The 23150-nt window shown below is 33.8% G+C and overlaps 1 pseudogene; it reads right to left on the bottom strand.

Annotated features, from left to right (window-relative positions):
* Positions 1-18745: 18745 nt before the first annotated feature.
* On the bottom strand, positions 18746-21079 carry LOC107841529 (annotated as a pseudogene).
* Positions 21080-23150: the final 2071 nt, after the last annotated feature.

Here is a 23150-nt window from a genome sequence, read left to right as displayed (position 1 = left end):
ATGAGTTTACACTACTTCATATTTTTCAATATTATATTATGAGATTCTACAACATATTCGTAGAATTTTATGAACATTATTTCTAGGGTTTTAATTCAAGTTGAGATTTTAGAGTTTTATTCTTATTGTAAGTTCAAAATTACGTTTTCATCCAAAAATTCTTCTTGCATGCTTTTAATTGTGAGTAGTTAAACATCACAACTAGGTTTCTGAGAACCATAATGAATTTGATAAAACAGGTTAGGTGTGAGCAATTCTTGATTGGTGTATTTGCACGTATTTGTATTTTCTTTGTTATGATTGCTTTCTAATGGTTGCAAATATTACGAACTCATCTATATTCTATGCATCCTCGAGATAAAGGTGGAGATTAGGAAAAATAAATTACAATAGAGATTTGAAGCTATAAAACTTTATTAATAACTTGAATGTAATAGAGATAGTTAATCTAAGATCAAGAACAGGGGTTAAAAAGTGATATACTCAAAGTTCAAGAGGAGAAGAGTGAAATTCATCTATCCAAGTCTGAGAGAGGTTTAGATGAACCTATCTTGTTAGAGTTTGCATTCAATGTATCGACATAGTTTGCTAGCATAAGAAATCCTCATAGTTATGAAGTTATGGAGATCATAATCCTAGTGCTTGCTCATATTGATTACAAATTCAGCAACAAACAATTGTTACTATTGCTTTTTTATTTCACAAAATCTCCTTTGTTTACTTATTTACTAGTTACTTATACAAGCACTTGATATAATTTTGACCTATTCTTTATAGGATCGACCCCTACCTATTTAGGTTTTACATTTGATTTAGTGACACCTTTAAACTTTTTGGGAGGTATAATTTAGGTGACATCAGATGACTGAAGCCTTATGAGAAAACTACACCACACAAAAATTGGCATCTGTGATATTTACTTTAAAAATCTAGAGGCACTTCTTCTATGAGGTAAAGTGTGAGATGTTCACAGACTATTATAGTCTACAACACGTATTCACTCAGAAGGGTCTAAATTTAAGACAGAGAAGATGGATAGATCTAATTAAGCACTATGATATCTCAATCCTATATCATCTAAGTAAACCCAATATAGTGGCGGATGCAATAATCTAGAAACCAGAGAGCATAGAAATTTTAGCATTGCTCGAAGTATCCAAATGCTCATTCATGAGAGTGTTATATCTTATGGTAACGGTTTTTTGAGTTGCTAGAGACTAGTAAAACAAGGGTGGTAACACGTGTAGAGGTTATGTCAACATTCTTTGATCAAAAAAAAAGTAGATAGTATAAGATAAGAAGTTAAACAACCTCAGACAAAAGGGGTTACAAAGTGAAGCAACAGAAGCCATTCTTGATAATGAGGGACCATTGACAATTCAAGGGTAGTTATACATGCCTTGAGTAGGCAATTTAATCCCAATAATTCTAGTAGAGGATCATAATTCTAAGTATTTTACACATACGGGTGCCAATAAAATGTATATGGACTTGAGACAACAATATTGGTGGCAAAGAATAAAATGAGATATTTTAAATTATGAAACCAAGTGTCAAAACTACCAACAGTTACAAACAAAAAATAGAAGCTTGGTGGTACATTTCAGAGAATGCCCATTTCAGAGTAAAAGTTGAAAAGGCTAATGATGGATTTCATAGTTGGTCTTCCAAAGACATTGAGAAAGTGTCTATATGGTTCATTGTTTGAGGGCATGTTCGAACTTAGATGTTGTTCTAGTTTAGAGGCTTTCGTGGATAAATATGGGTTGGTCATTGATTGAATCTTAGACTTCATTGAGTTATCTATTTTTTTATTACTATCTCAATTGGCTTTTGTTTTATCTTTATTATTATTATTATGCTCTTGAGGTTAGGCTAAGGGGGTGATCTCTAATCCATGGTGGACTAGAGACACCAGTCATGACCAGGCCCAGGTTTGGGCCATGATAATCTTGGTATCAAAGAACAGTTTATGGTCATTGGGTGTCTAAAAAGTCATGTCGAGTAGTGTCCTTTTTATAGGTGTGTAGCATGCCATACTTATAAAGAGGAGGCTACAAGACATTTAGGAATGTTTTTTTTCTTGTGTTCTATTTTGGGATATAGATTCTAGTTGTCTTGAAACTTCTCTAACTCCTAGTTTCCTCGCATTTCAGATCATACCTCCCCAAAGATCTAATGATCTTAGAAACTCTGTTGGGAAATCTGTCCTACCTGAGGATAATTTAGATGGGACTCGTCCTACGTATAGAGTGCAAACCCGTTCTAGGGTCCCTGCTTCTAATTATGCCACTCCACGTAGAGTTTTACCTATCCCCACTAGTCTTTCCCAGGCTTATCGGGGAGGTGATACTTATGATCAGCCACCTGAGGGATATCTCGAATGTGGATTTCCATGGTTCTATTCATTTGCTTACTCAGTTGGTGAATTTTCTTGGGCATGTTTTTTTAGTAAAAGGATCAAGATGGATTCACAGAAGGTTGAGGTAGTTAAGAAATAGCATAGACCCATGACTCCAACCGACATTAGGAGCTTCTTGGTTTTGGCTGGGTATTATAGGAGGTTTGTAGAGAGTTTCTCTTCTATTGTTACTCTATTGACGAAGTTAACTCAAAAGAAGGTTAATTTTCTGTGGTTCAATGCTTATGATCATAGTTTTGAGAAGTTAAAGGATACGTTAACTTTTACGCCAGTATTGACCCTGCCCGAGGGTACTGATGGTTTTGTCATATTTTCTGATGCATCCCGTGTTGGACTTGGTCGTGTTTTATGTAGCATGGTAAGGTTGTGGCCTATGCTTCTAGGTAGCTTAAGGTTCATGAGAGGAACTATCCGACTCATAACTTGCAGTTGGAGGATGTGGGTTTTTCCTTGAAGATTTGGCGTCATTAACTGTATGGGGTATATGTAGACATCTATTTGAATCATAAGAGCTTGCAGTATGGGTTTACTAAGAAGGAGGTATAGGTTTCCTATTAGATGGTTTGAAGTTGGTGAGACTAGGTTATTTGTTCCTAACTTAGTTCACCAAGCCATGGAGAAGGTAAAGGTGATTAGAAAAAGACTTAACACTACTCAATGTCGCCAAAAGTCTTATGTTGATATAAAGAGAAGAGATTTAGAGTTTAAAGTAAATTATTAGGTATTCTGAAAGGTGACTCCTACGAAAGGAGTTATAGGATTTGGATAGAAGGGAAGCTCAGTCCCCGTTATGTTGGTCCATATCAGATTTTGAGGAGAATTGAGAATGTTGCCTATGAGTTGGATTTTCCTGCGAGTTTGGGTTCTATTCATCCCGTGTTTTATGTGTCCATGCTGAAAAAGTGTATGGGTGATCCTTCCTTGATAGTGCATATTGAGGATATTGGTGTGACGGATTTCTTCTCTTATAAGGAAGTCCTGATTGAAATATTGGATAGGCAAGTTCATAGATTGAGGACCAAGTATGAAGCTTCAGTGAAGATTCTTTAGAAAAACCAAAAGGTAGAAGAGGCTATATGGGAATCTAAGGTATATATGAAGGTCAAATACCCATTCTTGTTCCCCGAGTTGGATGAAAGTGCTTAAGGTATGAATTTTACTTTCCTCTTGTTACTTTTTGAGTTTGTCTTCTGATTCTGGTGTATTCTTGTTATTCTCTTGCTAAGAGTATCCTAACTCATCGTTCAGGGATGAATGATCCTAGGGGGTGGGAAGGATTATGTGAGACATCATAAAATTTTGATTATTTTATTTTTTGACCTTCCGGCATGCGTAATATCAATTTTTGACTTAAATTGTGTATCGAGATGTTAAAAGGGTGTTTGGGGAAAATTTTGAAATTTTTGGAAAGGGCTCGGGGCTATTTTGGGACCCCGTGGCAGTGAGGGTCCGTGATATTGGCGTACCACAGAGGTTAGCCTCCACGATAATGTCATGCCACGCTGATAGGTAAATTTTATCTAGTTTTGTTTTTTTTTTCACTTGGGGTGATGGGTTTTTGGTCTTTTTACCCTTTCTACGACTTATAAACATAAAACTAACCTTTTCCCCTTCAGTTAAAAAGATCAAACACTCTCATTCTCTTTTCTAACACCTAAACCAAGAAAGCTTAAGGGTTTGACAAGAAATCACTACTCTGGGCTCCAAACTTCAAATTGACTTTGAATTTTGTGTGTTTCAGGCATGTTTCTCTTTCCTAGATTAAATTTTACATTGTGGCATAAATTGAATGAATCTTCTTGTGATTTAAATTGAAGATTTTGAAATTGAACTGAGGGGTTTTGGTTGTTACTGATTAAATTACTTGTCCCATATTTTAAATTGATTATTCATTCTTTAAACTAATATTTTTGGGATGAAATTGGTGCATTATTTAAGTGTTTGGAATGGGGGGAAATGGGTTTCCCCAAATTGGATGAATTTTGGCTTGGAATTGCATGAGCCCCAACCCACTTGATGAATTTAATTTTTACTATGAAAAATTGCATGATTTATCTTGCTTTCAAACTTAATGCATTGCATTAATGGACAATTGGATATAAAATGTATTTGGATGGCCTTGGTGGTCATGGTTTGGATTTTAATGGAACTTGGGAGTCAGTGTGGTTATATGGATTGGCTTGGCATGTTTAATTTATATTGCAAGCATATCTGTATGACGATATCAAGTAATAAATGCCTTAATGAATGACTCCTGGTTTAATGGTTGGAATTATGTGCAAATTGTTTTAATTTGGGCTTAAAGAGAATTGTGTATCTCACCATGAAGGTGTAAGTCTCGGGGGAACGAACACTAGAAACCACATTTGCTAGTGTTGGGGGTCTATATGACTGTATGCTTGACACACACTTGATATATATATTTGGGATGGCTATTGCCCATGGTGGCTTTAGTTTTCCCTCAGATTTTCCTTAATTTATGTGGCTAACACACACTGAGGTCCGTTCAATAGGAGGAGCTGAACCCATATAGCCCATGGGTGCCATTAGGATGGATTGAGCTACACAGTCTAGGTTAATGATTTTTAAACTGATTAGCTTTTGATGGCATCATTCAAAGTCACTACGTGAAGAATCAAGCTTTGTTCCCATGAAGGGCACGGGATCATACTTGTAGGGGTTATTTTGAGCATGCCATCAAACAAACCCGAGTATGGAAGATTGCTTGGAGCCTTGAAAAGTAGAGGACTCACGGGTTTGGACCACATTTGATGGTTCACAGTTTTGGACCCTTTTATTAAGGTCATTTTGGTCACTTAGCCTCAAGGTCATTTTGGTCTTTTAGCCTTGTCTAAATGACACTCCATTACCACCCACCTCATTAAGGGCATTGGAGTCATTTTATCTTTCTTTTGTAATATACTATATATAGTCTATTTTAGGTCATTTATCTTTAGTTAATGAATGATGAACATTTGAAAGACTTATTCTCTCTTTGGAGAGTGCAACACCTTAGTATAGTTCTTAGTTAGGGCTTGGAAAATTCATCCTTAGTATAGGGCTTGGAAAAGCGAATATTATTCTTTGCTTGAAAATGATGGATCTTGAGGTGACTGATTCCCTTGGCGGTCACCGTAATAGTGTGATGTTGTGGTTACATTAATTAGGGGTTTAGTGTTTGAATCACACTTTGTTCCTAATTCTTGTAACAAATCTATATCTCACTATCTATCCTTTTATTCTTGTAATCTTGTTATTGTTTGTAGTGGACTGTTTTTGTGCCTTGTTGAATCCAAAAATTTGTGTTCTTATTATCATCTTATTCTTCACGATTTGTGGTTGTTTAGGGTGTCAAATACACCTTTGTTTCTTGTATTCTTGTTGTATTTGTCAAATCCGAGTGAGGTCTCCATTTGGTCCATGATTTGTTGTGATTTGTGGACTGTTTTGGAGGGTGTATTGGACTGTTTTGTGGTTATTTTGTGTTCCTGTTGTTTGTCTTGTATCACAAACTCTCATGTTCAGACCCTTACCCTATCTCGACATCTCATATATGTATATACAAATGTGTTCATCTGGTTTTAATTGATTTTGGACATGGCATTATGTTATCACTTTCCCTGAGTTACATGTCATTGCTTATCCCACTAATTGTCCTAGGACGCTACATTGGTTCATGATGTAGGGTCCAAAGACATTTCTGTAACTCTTATTCATTGTTAGGTAGATTAGCACGTCTGTTGAGTTGTTGTAAATAGTGAACCTCCAGTCTTTGGAAGGCCTTATCATTTCATTATTCTTTCCTTATTGATTTAGTACTTTTTTATTCTTTTGGTTATAGTAGGGGACATGTCTCGACTTAGATGTTCTTCTAGTTTAGAGGCTTTTGTGGACAAATGTGGGTTTGTCATTGATTGACTCTTAGATTTTATCGAGTTATCTATTCTTATTTCATTACTATCTTAATTGGCTTTCGCTTTACCTTTATTATTATTATTATTATTATTATTATTATTATTATTATTATTATTATTTTGTGCTCTTGAGGTTAGGCTACGTAGGTGGTCTACGGTCCATGATGGACTTGAGATTTTTGTCACGGCTAGTCCTGGTTCAGGTTGTGATAGTTCCTTAATAAATGTGGTGGGAGAATTTGTCTGGCTGAGTAGGCTCTTTACTAAATTTGGCATCCATTTTCTTCTCTTATTATTATTTATTATGATAGCCAATCAACCTTAAATATTTCTAGAAAGCCTTTGTTCCATGAAAGGACTAAACATATTAAAGTGGACTACCATTTTATTTGAACCAAACTACATGATGATCTTATCTCTCTACATCACATTGGGATAGGCCAGGAAATTGCAAATATCCTCACTAAGGCACAAACTAGAGTTAAACACTCATATGCTCTTGGCAAGCTAGAAATGAGTCAGTGTTAAGTCAATATAACTAGTTAGTTAAGCAGTTATTGTTTTCTGGGTATAAGATTTGTACACAAGTTCAACTAACTTATGAACTATCAAAATGAAGTCCAAACTATTTTTTGAAAATAGAAAAACAATGAAGAAAGAGATGAATAAATGATAGAATCAAGTCAACCAAATTCACAGTGTACCTATAAGAAATTTATTTTCCTCAAGTACCCGAGGTTAGTAAAATATATCCTTCCAAGATAAAAGGATTCTCTTCAATAAATAGTGGTACCTCAAATTCGCCAAACTATGAACTTATTCAAGAATTTGTAAACCATACTTGAGTTTTTCAAGAAGAAGAGAGTGTTTTTACTTCAAAATTTTCTGCCTTTAACAGAGGAAAAAATTAGGTATGTACAGACAAAAAGTGGTGCTTCAGAAAAAAAAGCAATAGTATATGAAAAATCATATTGTTTTGGACCGTTGGATCTAACTGCGCTTGCAGATGGCCCAAATATGCCTGCAGGTTACCTTTTATTAAAAAAAATAGAGACTTTTGTACAACCTGGGGACACCATCTGCATCCACAGATTGTGGCCTTCTTCCATATGCGCACTTTCATTTTCAAATAGTACCTCAAAGGGTCGCATCCCTTTGAGCTGCATTGTGACATCCATCCGCACATAAAAAAAATTATTATTGGATTTTGGATTAAAATATCACTAATTCATAAGTTTTAAATAAAGTTTATGCAAAAATATAATCTCTCAATTGATCATTTGACAAATACAAATTCAAATCCAAAATTAAAGCTAAAGTCGAGCCAAGCAAGCAACGACGATGATGGCGTAAGGCTTGTATTCTTCTTGCCTCACTGTCTACATGAAGGCATGATTTTATATTTAAGCATGAAGAAGTTCCTTTCTCCCTCCAATGAGGGAAAACACTTATTTTCTTAAAGTGAAAGTTCGATTCAGTTTTTCTCTATTTTTCATTCACTTTCATCACTTAGAACCCAACAATCTCCCGTATGAATGATAAATGGCTATATTATTAAAAAAATTTAAGGATAAGTGTGTGATATACAAGCAAATACTAACTGTATATGGATAAGTAGGTTTTTCTTTGAACTTTTCATAATGAACTTGCATCAAATGCACTCGGTCAATCAGTAGATGTGATCTCTTTGAACCATCTAACTTTTTGGAACACCTAGACAACACAAGTCACACAACTAATCTTTTACCAATTACGGTTCTCACTATTTTGCTTCTTTCAGCCACGAACACTACATGGTTTCATGAGAGCTTAGTGAATAGGCCTTTATTATCATTCTCCTTAAAGTGGTTTCCACTTCACCCTCACAAAGGTGATTTCTAAGCATTTAATTCTATAGATCAAATTATTTGGTCAAGCCTGTCAAACCTAAAAATTGTTAAAAAACTTTAAACCATAAGGATCATCCTTATTTCCTAACATTGTCTTCATCATCAGAATGGGTGGAGTTAATTAACAATGTTGAACTGTCATTCATAATCTTATTGATCTCCTGGAACTTAGCTCTTAGTATCTCCAGTCCTCTAGGTAGAGTTACTATTGTGATGACTTGTCCTATGTTGTAAACTTATTTCCTTTGATGATTTCTCAACTCCCGCTCTAGTTAGGCCTTTTATAAGTGGTTGATACATTATCTATTGACTTCACATAGTCAATCATGATAATTTTTCTTGAGAGTAGCTCACTAAGGGTAATATATCTCTATCTTATATGATGATATTTACCTTTATATGTCATGCTTCCTGCCCTACCTATTGCCGCTTGAATATCACAATGTATGCATACTGGTGCCAAAGGTTTGAGCCAATAAAGAGTGTCTTCCAAGAAATTTCAAATTCATTCAGCTTCTTCATTGGCTTTATCTAACGCGATAAATTTAGATTCCATTGTAAAGCAGGAAATACATGTCTGTTTGGATGATTTCCCAAGAGAATTCTCCTCCACCAAGAGTAAATACATATCTACTAAAGGATTTTACTTCATTTGACCTAGTGATCAAGCGTACATCACTATATCCTTCAATTATCGCAGGATATTTGATATATTGTAATGTATAGTCTTGAGTATATTTTAGATACCCCAAAACCCTTTTCATTACCATCCAATAAGTTTGATTGGTATTACTCATGTACCGACTCAATTTACTAATAGCGCATGATATATATAGTCACGTACAATAATACGGGACAAATGATCATCTTATCTTTTGATGACATCTTTAGAGACCAACATATAGAGGCTCAAGACTTGGTCAACTCGAGGATACGAGAAGATGCATGGAGGACCCATTTTGAGCAGGCCATTAAACAAACCCGTGTGTGGAAAATTGTGTAGGGGCTTACATTTGATGTCAATTCAAGACTACATGTTTTGAAGTGTGACCCCATGGTTTTGGAGCATTGAATAAGCACCCTTCATTAAGGGTATTTTAGGAATTGCACATGTTAAAGAAACAACCCATGACCTCCCCTTTCATTAAGGGTATTTTGGTCCATTATACTATGTAATAAGCTAGGCTATATATAGTCTCTTATTAGGTCTTTTTACTTTAGTTGTTTAATGATAAAAATATAAGACATCAAAAATCCTCTCTTTTGAGAGTAGACCACCTTAGTGTAGTTCTTAGTTAGGGCTTGGACTAGCCATTATAGCTTAGGGCTTGGAAAAGCCAATATTGTTCTTTGCTTGGAAATGGTGGATCTTGAGGTGAGTTGATTTCCTTGGAGGTCACCGTAAGAACTTTGTTCTTGTTAACATATTTTGTAGAGGTTTTAGAGTTTAATATACTCTTTAGTTTCTACATTATGTGTTCTCTTTGTGTCAAGTTACCTATCTTCTTTTTCGTTTAAGTTTGTGTTTGTTGTTTCCGTTTGGTGTCTTATCGTGTGGATTGTTTTACGAAGATTATGTTCTGTTTTGTGCTCTTTTAGATTCCATTTGGTATCATTTGGTATCTGGTCAAGGATTGATTTCATTCCCACGAGATCAATCTTGGTCTTGCTATCTTGAAAAATCACAAAAATAGTGTTGAAAAAACTAAAAAAAACAAAAAAAAAAAGTAATCTGTCTCGTTTTTGTGTTTGGGTCGAGATTTAAGGCTTGGTTTCTTGTGGTTTTTTTTTTGTGTTTTGTTGTTTATAGTATTAGTCCCTTCTTCACTAACACTAATAGAGTCTATATCTAAATTTTGAGCTAAATTTGAGTTGTTCTTGAATATTAGAAAGTTGTTGATATTGTTGTTGAACATTGGTGGCTAGAAAAACATTTTGTTGATGTTGTTGTTGAATATTGGAGATTTAATATGTGTTGTTGATGTTTGAGAGATCCAATGTGAACCTTAGAACACCAAGATTCAAAGTTGTGTTCTTGGTGTTCTTCAACATCTTCATATCTTGTTGAAAAGAAAGTGGTTTGTTTGATCTAAAATTTTAAAAAAAAAAGGTATGATCTTATTAGTCTTGAACACATTCCAAGACTATTATAAAATAAGAAAGGGGGCCAAAAGACTTTCAAAAGGTCTTATTACCAAAAGAGAGAAAGGGGTCTTCCCAAGACCTATAAAAGAGGAAAGGGGAACAAAGGCTTCAAAACGTGTTTTGCCAAAAGGGTGAAAGAAGAGTCAGGCCTTTTTTTTTAACATTGAAAAACCTCTAAGTCTTGTTGTTTCCCTCCCAAAACCAAAAATACACTCTTCTAATTGAACATTGATCAATACAAATTGAAAAACAAGAAAAAATTTCTCTAAAATTTTGATAATTTTCAACAACCAATGAAAGGCTGCCATGTCATCACCGAAAGTGATTAAGCTCAAAAATTTTAGATTCTTAGTTTCATTTTATTATTTCATTAGTTTCATGTCTTGATTCTAGAATTAATTAACAACTATTAATCACCTATTTAGTTGTAGATTAATTATTGAATTCGTTTTTTTCGGTTCTTCGTTATTTGTGTGCTTTTCTCATTTTTAACTCGTAGTAACTTCTTTGTTTCAAGTTCGTAAGTAAATTTTGTTTTTGTGTCTTGAATCGATCAAACAAGAATCCATTCTATCCGTCAAGTAGAATTGACATCCTATTGACTACCGGAGTATAAGCAACTTTCATTATTCACCGCGCCAATTGTGAGAATCACAAAGGTGGGTGCATACGAGTGTTGGTGAGGAGCTTTTACTACTAATCTTACTTGTTCATTGTGTAGTTATAAAGGTGATATAAGGGGAGCATATCTTCGATAATTGGGGATTATTGTGACTACAACATGGGAGATTATGATTGTAGTGAGGGGTTTTATGGCTACGAAGTTGAGGGAGATTGCGGAGGCTATGAAAATAGCCATGATCAAAATTGGGCAAATTTGAGAGTTATGATTTTGAGGGAGAAAATGAGGTGAATAAAGTGCCTAGTGCTTATGGTGAACTTAGAGATGATGTAGGACCTCATGATAGATCTTATGATGATGTTGGGGTATGTGAGGAGTCTTACACTTCTTACCTCGAACCTAGATTTGGTGTTAGGTATAACTCTTTCGTTCGCAAAGCTTATGAGAGCTATGATGAGAGTACACGTGAGGAGTGCGAAGATTCATATTCTCCACCTTGTAGTACTTCTTATCAAGGTTGATATAGTATGAATGTTTATACTAGCTCTTGTGAAGGTTGTCCAACGAGAAGAAAAGGGTATACATCTCCAAAACTGAGAGGTACTCGTGTGCCTTACAATGTTGATCCAAGAAGGAGTGTACACTCCAGAAAAGTGACCATTTGTAGGATACGGGCTGCCTCATTCTGTTAAATGATAGATACTATAGAAAATACATCCTTCCATCCATGGTTGACTACTTGGGGTTGTTTCGTGAGCCTTTACATGTTCCACACTTCTTGGATGGGTTTAAGGTTACCGAGAGGGTCAAAGTTGTCTTCTCCCAATTTGATACCATGAGGAGGTGTTTTGCAATATTGTTCCATTGACATATGGTCAAGTATGCTTAGGTGCCAATTAGTTTGCACAACATAGAGTTCCAAATGTGTAAAATTTTCCTAATATTGTAAGAGACCAGTGGGAAAATCACCTCATGACAACATACTGCCCGAGCCACAAAGAGAACTGAATACTTACTCCAATTCGAATACTTATGAGAGACAAGAGATTAAAAGAAGTAAGGGTGTGCAAGGTGGTAATCCAAGAGTAGAAAAAGGAAAGGTTGTGTAGAGCGAAGTGAGGGGATTGCCACCAAACTAGGCTAACATTGTTTGTCCTTCTATTTCTAAGAACATTTGTGTAGGTACCGATATGGCAAGTGAAAGAGAGCAATGCCGAAGTGAAGTTGCTGCCTAAGTTTGTGGGGGACATTCACAACAAGGTAAAGGATAGTTGACTCAAGAACTTCAAGGTAAAATAGCTAACTCTTACACTTTTGTGCATGTGAATGATAATTGTGTGGCTAGTAGCCCATTGAGTAAGTAGTAGCTTACTTACTTGTGAGTCTAATGATATTTTGCCTTTCGTTGATGATGTACATATTGTGAGTGTGGATACACTAGTTGATCCTATCGATGACCAAATTGAGTCTTCTTGTAAGATCAATTTATGTCCACCTAGTGTTGAAGCCTATATGTTGAACGAAAGTACATCATCTTGTGTAATTGGTGTTGATCAACCTATTTGTGAAAATTGTCCATCACTTGAGTATATGTGTGATATGATTAATCAAACTCGAGTGAGTAAAGTATTTGAAAAAGTTGGTCAACAAATGGGGAGTGAACCCGAGAGTTAGTCTTGGGACAATCGTGTGTTTGAAACCGCTTTGAAACTTGATATTAATCTCTTACAGAGTGAGGAACTTGTTTTTTCCAAATCTCCCTGTGGGTTGGATCATTCACTCTTTAAGTATAATGTCTTTTTGAAAATGATATAAACACTCCTAATGAGCCTAGTGGTGAAAAAGATGTTATAGCTTACCTTGGAGGCTATAGCTTATATGTTAACCCACTATGATGTGACAACATTCCTCTTAAAGATAGAAATCTCTTCTTGGAAGATGAGAGTACTCTTAAGGATAAGGAATGTGTAGTCTTGGAAGTTACTCCTTCTTCTACTTTGTGTGAGTTTATTGTTAAGAGTACTCATGGTGATGATTGGGAAACTAGTAGTGAGTACACACATGAAAGCACCTTAGTAGAAATCAACTTGAGTGATACTTTCCTCTACTCTCTATTTTCTTTTGATGATATGTATGCTATTATAGAGAATATCTCATTTAGTTTGGGTGGAGACCACAGGAAAGGGGAGTGTTGTCTAGATCTATCTTTATAGCCACTCTTCTCATTTGACCCCGGTACCAAATATGGAAATGGTGATGTTGGTGCACCTAACTTGTTACTTGGTCTACATGACAAGCAAAGTGTCACTCTTGATGAATCCCATAACCGAATCCTTCGTACATCTTTCATTGAGTTTTTAATATTTCATTTAAAGGATCCTTGGTTATATTGCAAATATGTGCAACCTTGGCATGTTGAGATAATTTGTTGTGCTAACCCTAACCCTCATGCCATGAGGAGTTTGTATTTGTTTTTCCTCTCTTCGATTTTGCAAGGTTTAGATTCGAGGTCGAATCCTTTTTAAGAAGGGAAGGATGATACGGAACAAATGGCCATCTTATCTTTTGATGACATCTTTAGAGGACAACACATAGAGGCTCAAGACTTGGTCACCTTGAGGATATGAGAACATGCATGGAGGACCTATTTTGAGCATGCCATTAAACAAACCCGTGTGTGAAAGATTGCGTGGGGGCTTACATTTGATGACAATTTGAGACTACCAGTTTTAAAGTGTAACCCCATCATTTTGGAGAGTTGAAGCAACACCCTTCATTAAGGGTATTTTTGGTATTGCATATGTTAAAGAAACAACCCATGACCTTCCTTTTGATTAAGGGTATTTTGGTCCTTTATACTATGTAATAAGCTAGGCTATATATAGTCTCTTATTAGGTCTTTTCTCTTTAGTTGTTTAATGATGAAAATATGAGATGTCAAAAATCCTCTCTCTTAAGAGTATACCACCTTAGTGTAGTTCTTAGTTAGGGCTTGGACTAGCCATTGTAGCTTAGGGCTTGGAAAAGACAATATTATTTTATGCTTGGAAACGGTGGATCTTGAGGTGAGTTGATTTCCTTGGCAGTCACCGTAAGAACTTGGTGCTTGTTAAAGTATCTTGTAGAGGTTTTATAGTTTAATATACTCTTTAGTTGCTACATTATGTGTTCTCTTTATGTCAAGTTACCTATCTTTTTTTTCGTTTAAGTTTGTGTTTGTTGTTTCCATTTGGTGTCTTGTAGTGTGGACTGTTTTGCAAAGATTGTGGGCTATTTTGTGCTCATTTAGATTCCATTTGGTATTATACAATTCATGATATACATCAAACTTCCCAATACTCTTGCATAGACCAATTGTAAATCATTTTCACCTTCGTTCTTCTGAAGTGCAACACTCGTGTCTAATGAAGTCTTGGCAATATTGAAATCTATATACGTGACTTGTCAAGTACCTTGTCAATGTAATGAGACAATGAGAATGTCAATCCTTGTGGAGCTATGAATTTTTGTCCCTAAGAATGCATCAATAACTCTTAGGTCTTTCATATCAATTTTGCTCTCAAGCATTCATTTTTGTAGCATTTATGTCAAAAATGTCTCTACTGATGATCAACATACCATACACATATAAGCAAGTAATTACTTTGTGATTTGGAGTATTTTTGATGTAAACACATTTATCACGTTCATTTATCTTGAATACATTTGCCATCATGGTTTGGTCAAGCTTTTCATGTCACTGCTTGGGTGTTTGTTTTAGTCTATAAAATCGCTTAACAAGTTTGTTTACTTTTCTTTCTTTATCAGGAACCATAAAACCATCATGTAGTTCTATGCAATTTTTTATTGCAATTCTCCATTTAAGAAAGCTTTTTCCACATTCATTTGATGAATTTCAAGACCATATACCATAACCAACACAACCAACTTCCGAATGGATGTTGTCCTTCTTACTGGTGAGTATGCCTTGGATTCAAAAAGAAATGCTACAAAATATGATCCAAAGGAAGTCGATGTCCTTTGACGTTTACTCCACCTTGTATTCTCTTCATAAGTACATTCTCCTGTGGTTCATCCCTGGATCATTTATACCCTTCATTAGACAGATCTTGTTTAGTCTTATAAGGATAAATATGTTCAAAGAACTCAGCATTATCCAATTCAATTACTGTAATATCATGGATGTTCGGATTTATGAACCAAAAATCGACATACTTTACTATTTGTAGAATATTTGATGAGATCATAGTCCACAAAATTTGTCCCTATTTTCACCTTTTTTAGTATAGGAACTTGGACTTTGGGTAAACACACCCACACTTTAAAATATTTCAAGTTGGGTTTTCTTCCTTTTCATTTCTCATATGAAATAAATTGTGTCTTACTATGGGGCACTCTATTGAGTATTCGATTTGTTGTAAGGATAGCTTCTCCCCCGCAAGTTTTGTGGTAAACCTAAACTTATTAGTAAGGCATTCATTGTTTCCTTCAATATTCTATTTTTCCTTTCGACCATTCGATTGAGATGAATATGGGACAATAGTTTAATGGACAATTCTATTTTCCAAGTGTATCTCTCAAAAGGAGATTCATACTCTTTGTCCCTATTACTTCTCATCATTTTAATCTTTTTATTCAACTGATTTTCAGGTTTTATTTTATATTGCCTAAATGCTTCTATCACTTCATCCTTACTTTTTAGAAAATAATATAACAATATTTAGGGTAATCGTCAATAAAAGTTATGAAATACTTTTTTTCACTACGAGATATGTTGACTTCATGTCACAAATGTCCGTGTGAGTTAAGTCTAAGAGATTGAAATTTCTTTTAACAGAATTATATGGATACCTAGCATAATTAGATTCAACACATGTTTGACACTTTATTTTCTACACTCAAAGTTCGGCAAAACTTTCAAACTAATTAGTTTTTACAATATTTTATAATTGACGTGTCCTAAATATTGATGTCAGAAATCATTTGAATCAAGTAAGTAATAATAACAAGAACTTTTATTCATATCAATTGTCATTACATTAATCTTAAAAAGGCCCTCAATGAGGTAAACTTTACCTACATACACTTTACCCTTACTTATTACAACTTTGTCAGAAATAAATACATATTTGAATTCACTCTTAGTCAGAAGTGAAGTTGAAACTAAGTTCTTTTACAACTCCAGAACATGAAGGACATTTTTCAATGCCATCATCTTACCCAATGTCATCTTCAAGCAAATCTTGCATGTTACTTCAACCTTTGTCATAGCAAAGTTCACCATAAGCATCTTCTCATCATCTTAAGACAGAGCATGTGGCGAGATGCATCAGTATTCAGCCATATTTGCTTGATCCTTTTTCTTGTCCTTCTTTGAAGCCCGACAATTAGTAGATTTATGGCCAATTTTGCAAAAATTGAAGCAATTTTCTTTGAATTTCTTCTTAGGAGGATTGGCTTGTTTTCCTAATACTTTTTTTTTCTTCTTTGATTTTGTGGGCTCATCTCCATAATATTTGCTCCATTCATTGCAGAATTCCCACAAAACCTCTTTTCTACTGCCTTATTATCCTCTTCAATACCCAACCTCACAATGAGATCTTCAACAGGCATCTCATTACGTTTATGTTTTAAGTAATTTTGAAGTCCTTCGACAAATGTGGTAACTTCTATTATTGCAACCACTTGAAAAAAATCATTTACAATCAAACCTACAACTAAGGTTATGTGAATATTTATAACATTCTTAAAATATTAACAAAGGTATTAAATAAAATTCTACCTTCACCAAGGAGAATGTGGATTATGACTTGCAACTCTTGGACTTGGATAACTACAACTTTACTATCTACCTTCTTGAAGTTCAGAAATTTTGCAATAATGGCATCATCTGTTTTGTATTTCTTTTCTAAAGCATCCTAGAGTTCCTTCGACGTCTTCATCTTTCTGTACACATTGTATAAAGCATCTTGTAGGTCACTCATAATGTAACTTTTACATAAAAACCTGAGTACTTTCGAGATTCAGTTACTAAAAAATATGTTTTAAGTTTCTTTCAATAATTTAGAAACTTTTTCCCAGATAAACCTTCTCGGACTTAGGATAGTCAAGTAAAAGAATATCTTCTATTGTCATCTTTTGAAATCAATACCAGAAAATTTTTCTGATTTTTTCATCGGTGTCATTGCAGAAGCAACATTCAAATGACTCGAAAGCAATGTTTGTTTTTCCAATATTTACTATACCATCATTGACTTGATTTTCATTAGTCATTTTGATGTCACAATAAGAAAACCAATTTAGTATCACAAATACTAACAATGAAGTCTTAAATTTTAAATAACGTGTTTCTAGTTTAACGGTGAAGTTTTTATGTTTTTCTAATCGCCAACCGAATGAACTTTGACTCGTGATGAAGTTTTTATATCTTTAAGTCACTATCAAGTTCAAACAGAGTAGAAAATTAAAATGTATTAATATCCAGAAACCAATCTATAGATTATTTAAATTCCTTTGTTTTTCGAGTACAAAATCTGTGTTAACAACAAGAACTTCAAATACAAATTCAAACAACTTATGAACTATCAAAATAAAGTTCAAAATATTTTCTAAAATATAGAAAAACCATCAAGAAAGAGATGAAAAAAAAAGTCAAATTCACTGAATTCATGGTGTGCCTTAAGGAATTTATTCCCATCAAGTAATCGAGGTGAATATATCCTTCTAAGATAAAATGATTCATTCAGCAAATAGTGATCGCATCCCTTCAGGGTGCGTTGCGACATGCTTCCGCACATGCTCGGGTGCGTCCGCAAATGGAGAATATATTTTTATCAAACTTTTGAATTAAAATATCACTAATTCTTAAATTTCAAATGAATTTTATCCGAAAAGATAATATCGAGCAAGCAACAATGATGACTTGAGGATAATCTTTTGCTTGCCTCACTCCCTAATGAAGGCATGCTTCTATATTTAACCATGAAGAAGTTCCTTTCTCCCACCAATATGGGAGAACACTTCTTTTCATAAAGTGAAAGTTCAATTTACGCTCCCTCTATTTTCCATTCACTTTCATCACTTAGAATCGAACAACAATTAGATTAGGGGTCATCTTAGCAGTTACGTTCTCTCTATTTTTCATTCACTTTCATCACTTAGAACTGAACGGTGGTTAGATTAGGGGTCATCTTAGTTCCCTCCATTTTCCATTCACTTTCATCACTTTGAACCAAACAGCGGTTAGATTAGGGGTCATTTAGCAGTTATGCTACCGGTTGAGTAGTTGTCAGGAAGTTTAGAATTTAGCTATTTAAGCATAGGATAGATATTTTCTGATTGCAAACGCCTCATGTATACACACACTCAACATAGAAACAAATTGATTATTCATTGCCCAGTTATGTGATCTTCAGTTTACTCGAGATACCGCATTTCACTCTGAGCTATTCTTTGCTAATGGAGTTCGGTTAGCCAAGTTTTAATAGAATATGATGTGGGAATAATTTTGATTATTTATCTTCGTACGTTCATAGGATATTCAATAAACTTAATTTCGACAAATAAGCTAACATATGACGTTCCACATTGATGAATCTGAGAAACTTGTTTATTCTTATATGTATAATTCTTCACTCAAAGCTTGATTTAACAATATTGATACTATGTTACAAATCATATACACTATGACTCAAAATACACGTGCAATGCACATGCTGAGAAATTAACATAAGCTTCTCGTTATTTTCATTTTTCATGGATCTTTGAGGAATTCTCGGGCAATCCTCCCATTAGCACCATGGGGATAGATTCCACCAAGAATATGCTCATTGCCCGTTGTGTACACAATTCTAGCAATCTCTTCTGGAGTTCTGGAGTACGCAAGGGAATAATAGTCAGCAGATATGATGTTAGTTTTACTTCGATTTTCTGCCCCGAGTTCACACGGGACAATAATGCCTTCGTCATTTATTCCGCACTTTCCCAGTCGATTTCTCAAATTTGAGATTTGAGACGTAGAATCAGCCACTGCGTGTCCATAAGGATGTACTATTTCATCAGCTCTCTCGTAAAGGTACATACGAATAATTGCATCTTGCTCTGCATCTACTGCTAATAGTCCTGCCATAAGCTATGATTGAAAAAAAAAATGTCACCACATATATTGACCAAATATATAGTACTTTCTATTTCCTAATTTATGTGAAGGTTAACTTTTGACTAGACACAAAGTTATAAGAAAAAGAAACACTTTGAAACTTGCCTTCTAAATTAAGTTAATAAAACATTTTGTGACTACAAATTTATTTTTTTTATTAAGAGTAAAATGAATCGTTTGAAATTAAATTATTACCATTAAATATGAAAAGAGATCATTCTTTTTGAAATTACTAAAAAAGAAAAAAATTACCACAGAAATTGAGATGGAGGAAGTAATGTTTTAGATCAGACAATCAACCTTTGCTTGAACAAATCACAGAGCTCTCACCAGAGTTGTTTAGGTTCTAAAACTCCATTTCTAGGTCGGGGTTTTGATATAAAAAAAGAGTGGTGCGAATTGAGCTCTCGATCAGTTCAGGTTCAAGGGATGATGTTCGAGTAAGAAATCAAAGTAGTAGATCATATTTGACTAAAAAAAAGGATGATTGAAATCCATAATTGCAATCCGTTATGGTTGGAGCTATAAACCTGTCTAAGGATTCAGCAAATGTCAATAGCTTTGATTCAGATCTTTTTTTTTTTGGTTGAAATCTGCATCATGTATATTTATCTAGAATTCAATAAATTATTTTTTCTAGAATTCCAAGAACATAAAATCAAAATATTAGTTATACACGTTCAAAGAGAGCTTGTTTTTTTCCCCTTTGATATCTTATGGACTTACATGTTTCGAGGCATAGCCTTTGAGATTGGGATTCATACCAATATGCCATTCATTCCAACATATGGTATGATATAGCAAGATAGAATGTAGCTCAAGCTATCCTTATATGGATCAAATGGGGGCTCCGGTTTGTGTCCAAATGCTGCATCAAATATTTTTCCAATGTTTTTCGAGGTAAGATTCAGTAAAGGTCTAGGAATGCTCCCCATTACTGTGTCAATTGCCCTAAAAACAAAAAAAATAAATTGGTATAACAAAAATATTAATAGCATACATACACTATGAAAAAGCTTATAATATGGGAGAGATCAAAGGATATTAATACTCCTTTTGTTTCGATATATGTAGTTTGATTCGAAGCATGAGGGTCAAACTAACTAATGTTAGATATGATTCAAATATAACAACTTCAATTTTGTGAAATAAAATTTATATCGGTAGAAACTACACAAAATGTAAAAATAAGTCAGAACAATTAACAATTCAAAATATTTAGAAAGTATTTGAAAATAAGTTATCGGTCAAAAACACATCTAAATTATCACTTTTTCGCTAATTTCATACCTCAACTTTCAATTGTTTCCCTTACCTGACTAAACTACAATTTCCTCTGCAGTATAAAATACAGATTGATGTTGAGTTGGTCAAATATTTATTCCCAATCGAAAGTGTGTCGGTCAACTCAACATCGATGTGTGTTTTAATACCAAAGGAATGATCGTTTAGAAAGGTAAATGGAACAATGAATAGTTGATGCGTGAAACTCGTGAAATCCAATAGTTTAAGTATGTTTTTGACCATTAACTCTTAAAAATATTACAATTGAAGAAAGTATTCTGACTATTCAAATTGTAACTAAGACTAAGACACAGGACTACCTTAAATGACCAATTTCTTCGTTGCCAAATTCCTTAATAATGTTGTGTGTGAGTGGATCAAGTTTTGCTTTTTGGGCACCAATTGGAGGGGGTCCTCCCTTGGTCAAATATGGTGCCATAACATATAAACCATGTCCATAAGAAGCCCACAGAAAATATTCTGCTTCCCAGAATTCCAAGTTTTGTGCAAAATGCAGAGTCTGTCTTCTTCGTATACTGGGATTTCATATTTTGGGTACCCTGACTCACAAATTGGATTTGAATGAATGACAAAGACAAGCTGAGCAAACACCATGAAAATGACAAAGGCTGAATTAAGAGTCATTTTTCTTCCCTAATTACAATATTAACGTGTTGGTACTCCAATTTTGATTCTACGAAGTATTTATAACTGCCTTTTCCTAGGGGTGGAGTCAGTACTAACCAACTTTCACTTAGATTCTAAAGTTGTAATAAAAATGAGTTAATTGTCAAAAACACACTAAACTATCAATGTTTCACAAGTTTTATGCCTCAAATATTTGTTGTTCCCTGTAATTACCTATCTAAACTATCACTCTCTCCGTATTAAAACACACCTTGATACTGCGTTATAATATAAGGAGAGTGATAGTATATGTAGATACAAACTCACGAAAATGTGATAGTTCAGGTATGTATTTGACAGTTAATTCTTAAAACATTCAATAATCATGTATAAGGATTTAATTGTAAACCCAATTAAGAAGAGATATGATCTTTGCAACAAATTTAGAATCCATTAACTTCAAATCTTATCTCCAATCCGACGTAGATCAGTCCCTGGTATTTTGCGGCTAAAATTTGGGTAAAATCATAACTTCGAATTTGGAATAGTTGACATGAATAGACAGAAGGCCACTTGCTCTTTCTTTGACTCCATATAGTATGATATCCCTTTTTATGAAACTAGTTGCGAAATGTCCGTGCAAGGCACGGATCGAGCAATATAAAGTCTGATAATAGAAATATTTTTTACAAATATTTTTTAAAAAGTATAATATTAATTTCTTTCTAATATAATTTGAATTTGAATATAAAATTGAAAAATATCCAAAATCTTATCCTCACTTCTTTCAAATTTTAAGGTAATTTTTGTGATAGTTATAAAAATGACTTTTAAATTATATTCATGATATTTAAGTAAAATACATTCAAAGAATTAATTTTATTATTTGTATAAGTTATATAACAAAATATAACTTCAACTTCAAAATTTTCAAATAAAGTTAAAATATATTTGTAATAGTATGTTGTAACTCGTATATATGATCTAATTTATCTCATTATGTGGTTATATATTTTGAAATATTATTCTTTTAGATTAAATTTAATTATACATTTTGAATAAGTAAGTCGAATTTGAATAATTTTGCTAATTTTTTTAAAAGATAAAGCTATGAATCATATTTTAAAAAACACATTCAAATTTTAACTCCAACTCCAACATTTAAAAAAATTTATAAAGTGAAAGAAATTTACTTTTACTATCTAATTTCAATAAAAAAGAAAGAAAGAAATTATGAAGGAATAAAAAGTAAGGCAAATATGTAAAAAAATTAAATTAATTGGCATTGTGGCCCTAAATTTTTACTTACTAATATTATAATAAGCCTAGCATTTAAATGCATTGATTTGTGGGTCCTACTGATGGCAGCAACTTCCAATAAATTTAGTGTAGCTATGGAGGATCAAACTCAAGATTCTTGACATGAAACTTGTGACTTTAGCCACCAAGCCAGACACCTCCTTTATGCCTTAAGCACACAGCTAAAGCAGACATGTTGATGGTTTATTGTGTGCTTGAGCTGTGTGTTATTCCCTTTTATTAGATATAAGAAACTATCAGTTTAAATGAGTTAATCATCAAATGAAAAAGGGATATTTTTTCACAATATGCATACCCATATGTCTAATATCAAATTGCTATTATATACTCCTTCAGTACACTTGTTTACTATTCCGAAATACATTCACTTTTACTTGGCCAATGGTGAAGCCATAATTGGCATTAAGGGGTTCAAAATTAAAAAAGTAAATACATGAATTAGTCGAATGGGGTTCAATATCTACTATATATACATAAATAGTATAATTTTTTATTGAAGTAGGTTTATGAACCCCTCGCTATAAGTTGGCTCCGCCTTTGTTTATCATTATAACATATAAAGAAAAGATAATTATTTTTTTCATATTTTATCATTAACATTAATTATATATTCTTCAAAATAATTTTCAATACCTAATACTTCTTCCGTTTAAAAAAGATTGACCTACTTTCTTTTTAGTCAGTTTAAAAAAGAATGATCTCTTTCCTTTTTTGGCAACACTTTAATTTCAACTTTCTACATAGCATATTTAGGACCACAAGATTAAAG

The sequence above is a fragment of the Capsicum annuum genome, chromosome 9 (genome assembly GCF_002878395.1).
Source record: "Capsicum annuum cultivar UCD-10X-F1 chromosome 9, UCD10Xv1.1, whole genome shotgun sequence".
Lineage (NCBI taxonomy): Eukaryota > Viridiplantae > Streptophyta > Magnoliopsida > Solanales > Solanaceae > Capsicum > Capsicum annuum.
Note: the sequence above shows the minus strand (reverse complement) of the source record. Positions and strands in the feature narration are given on the sequence as shown.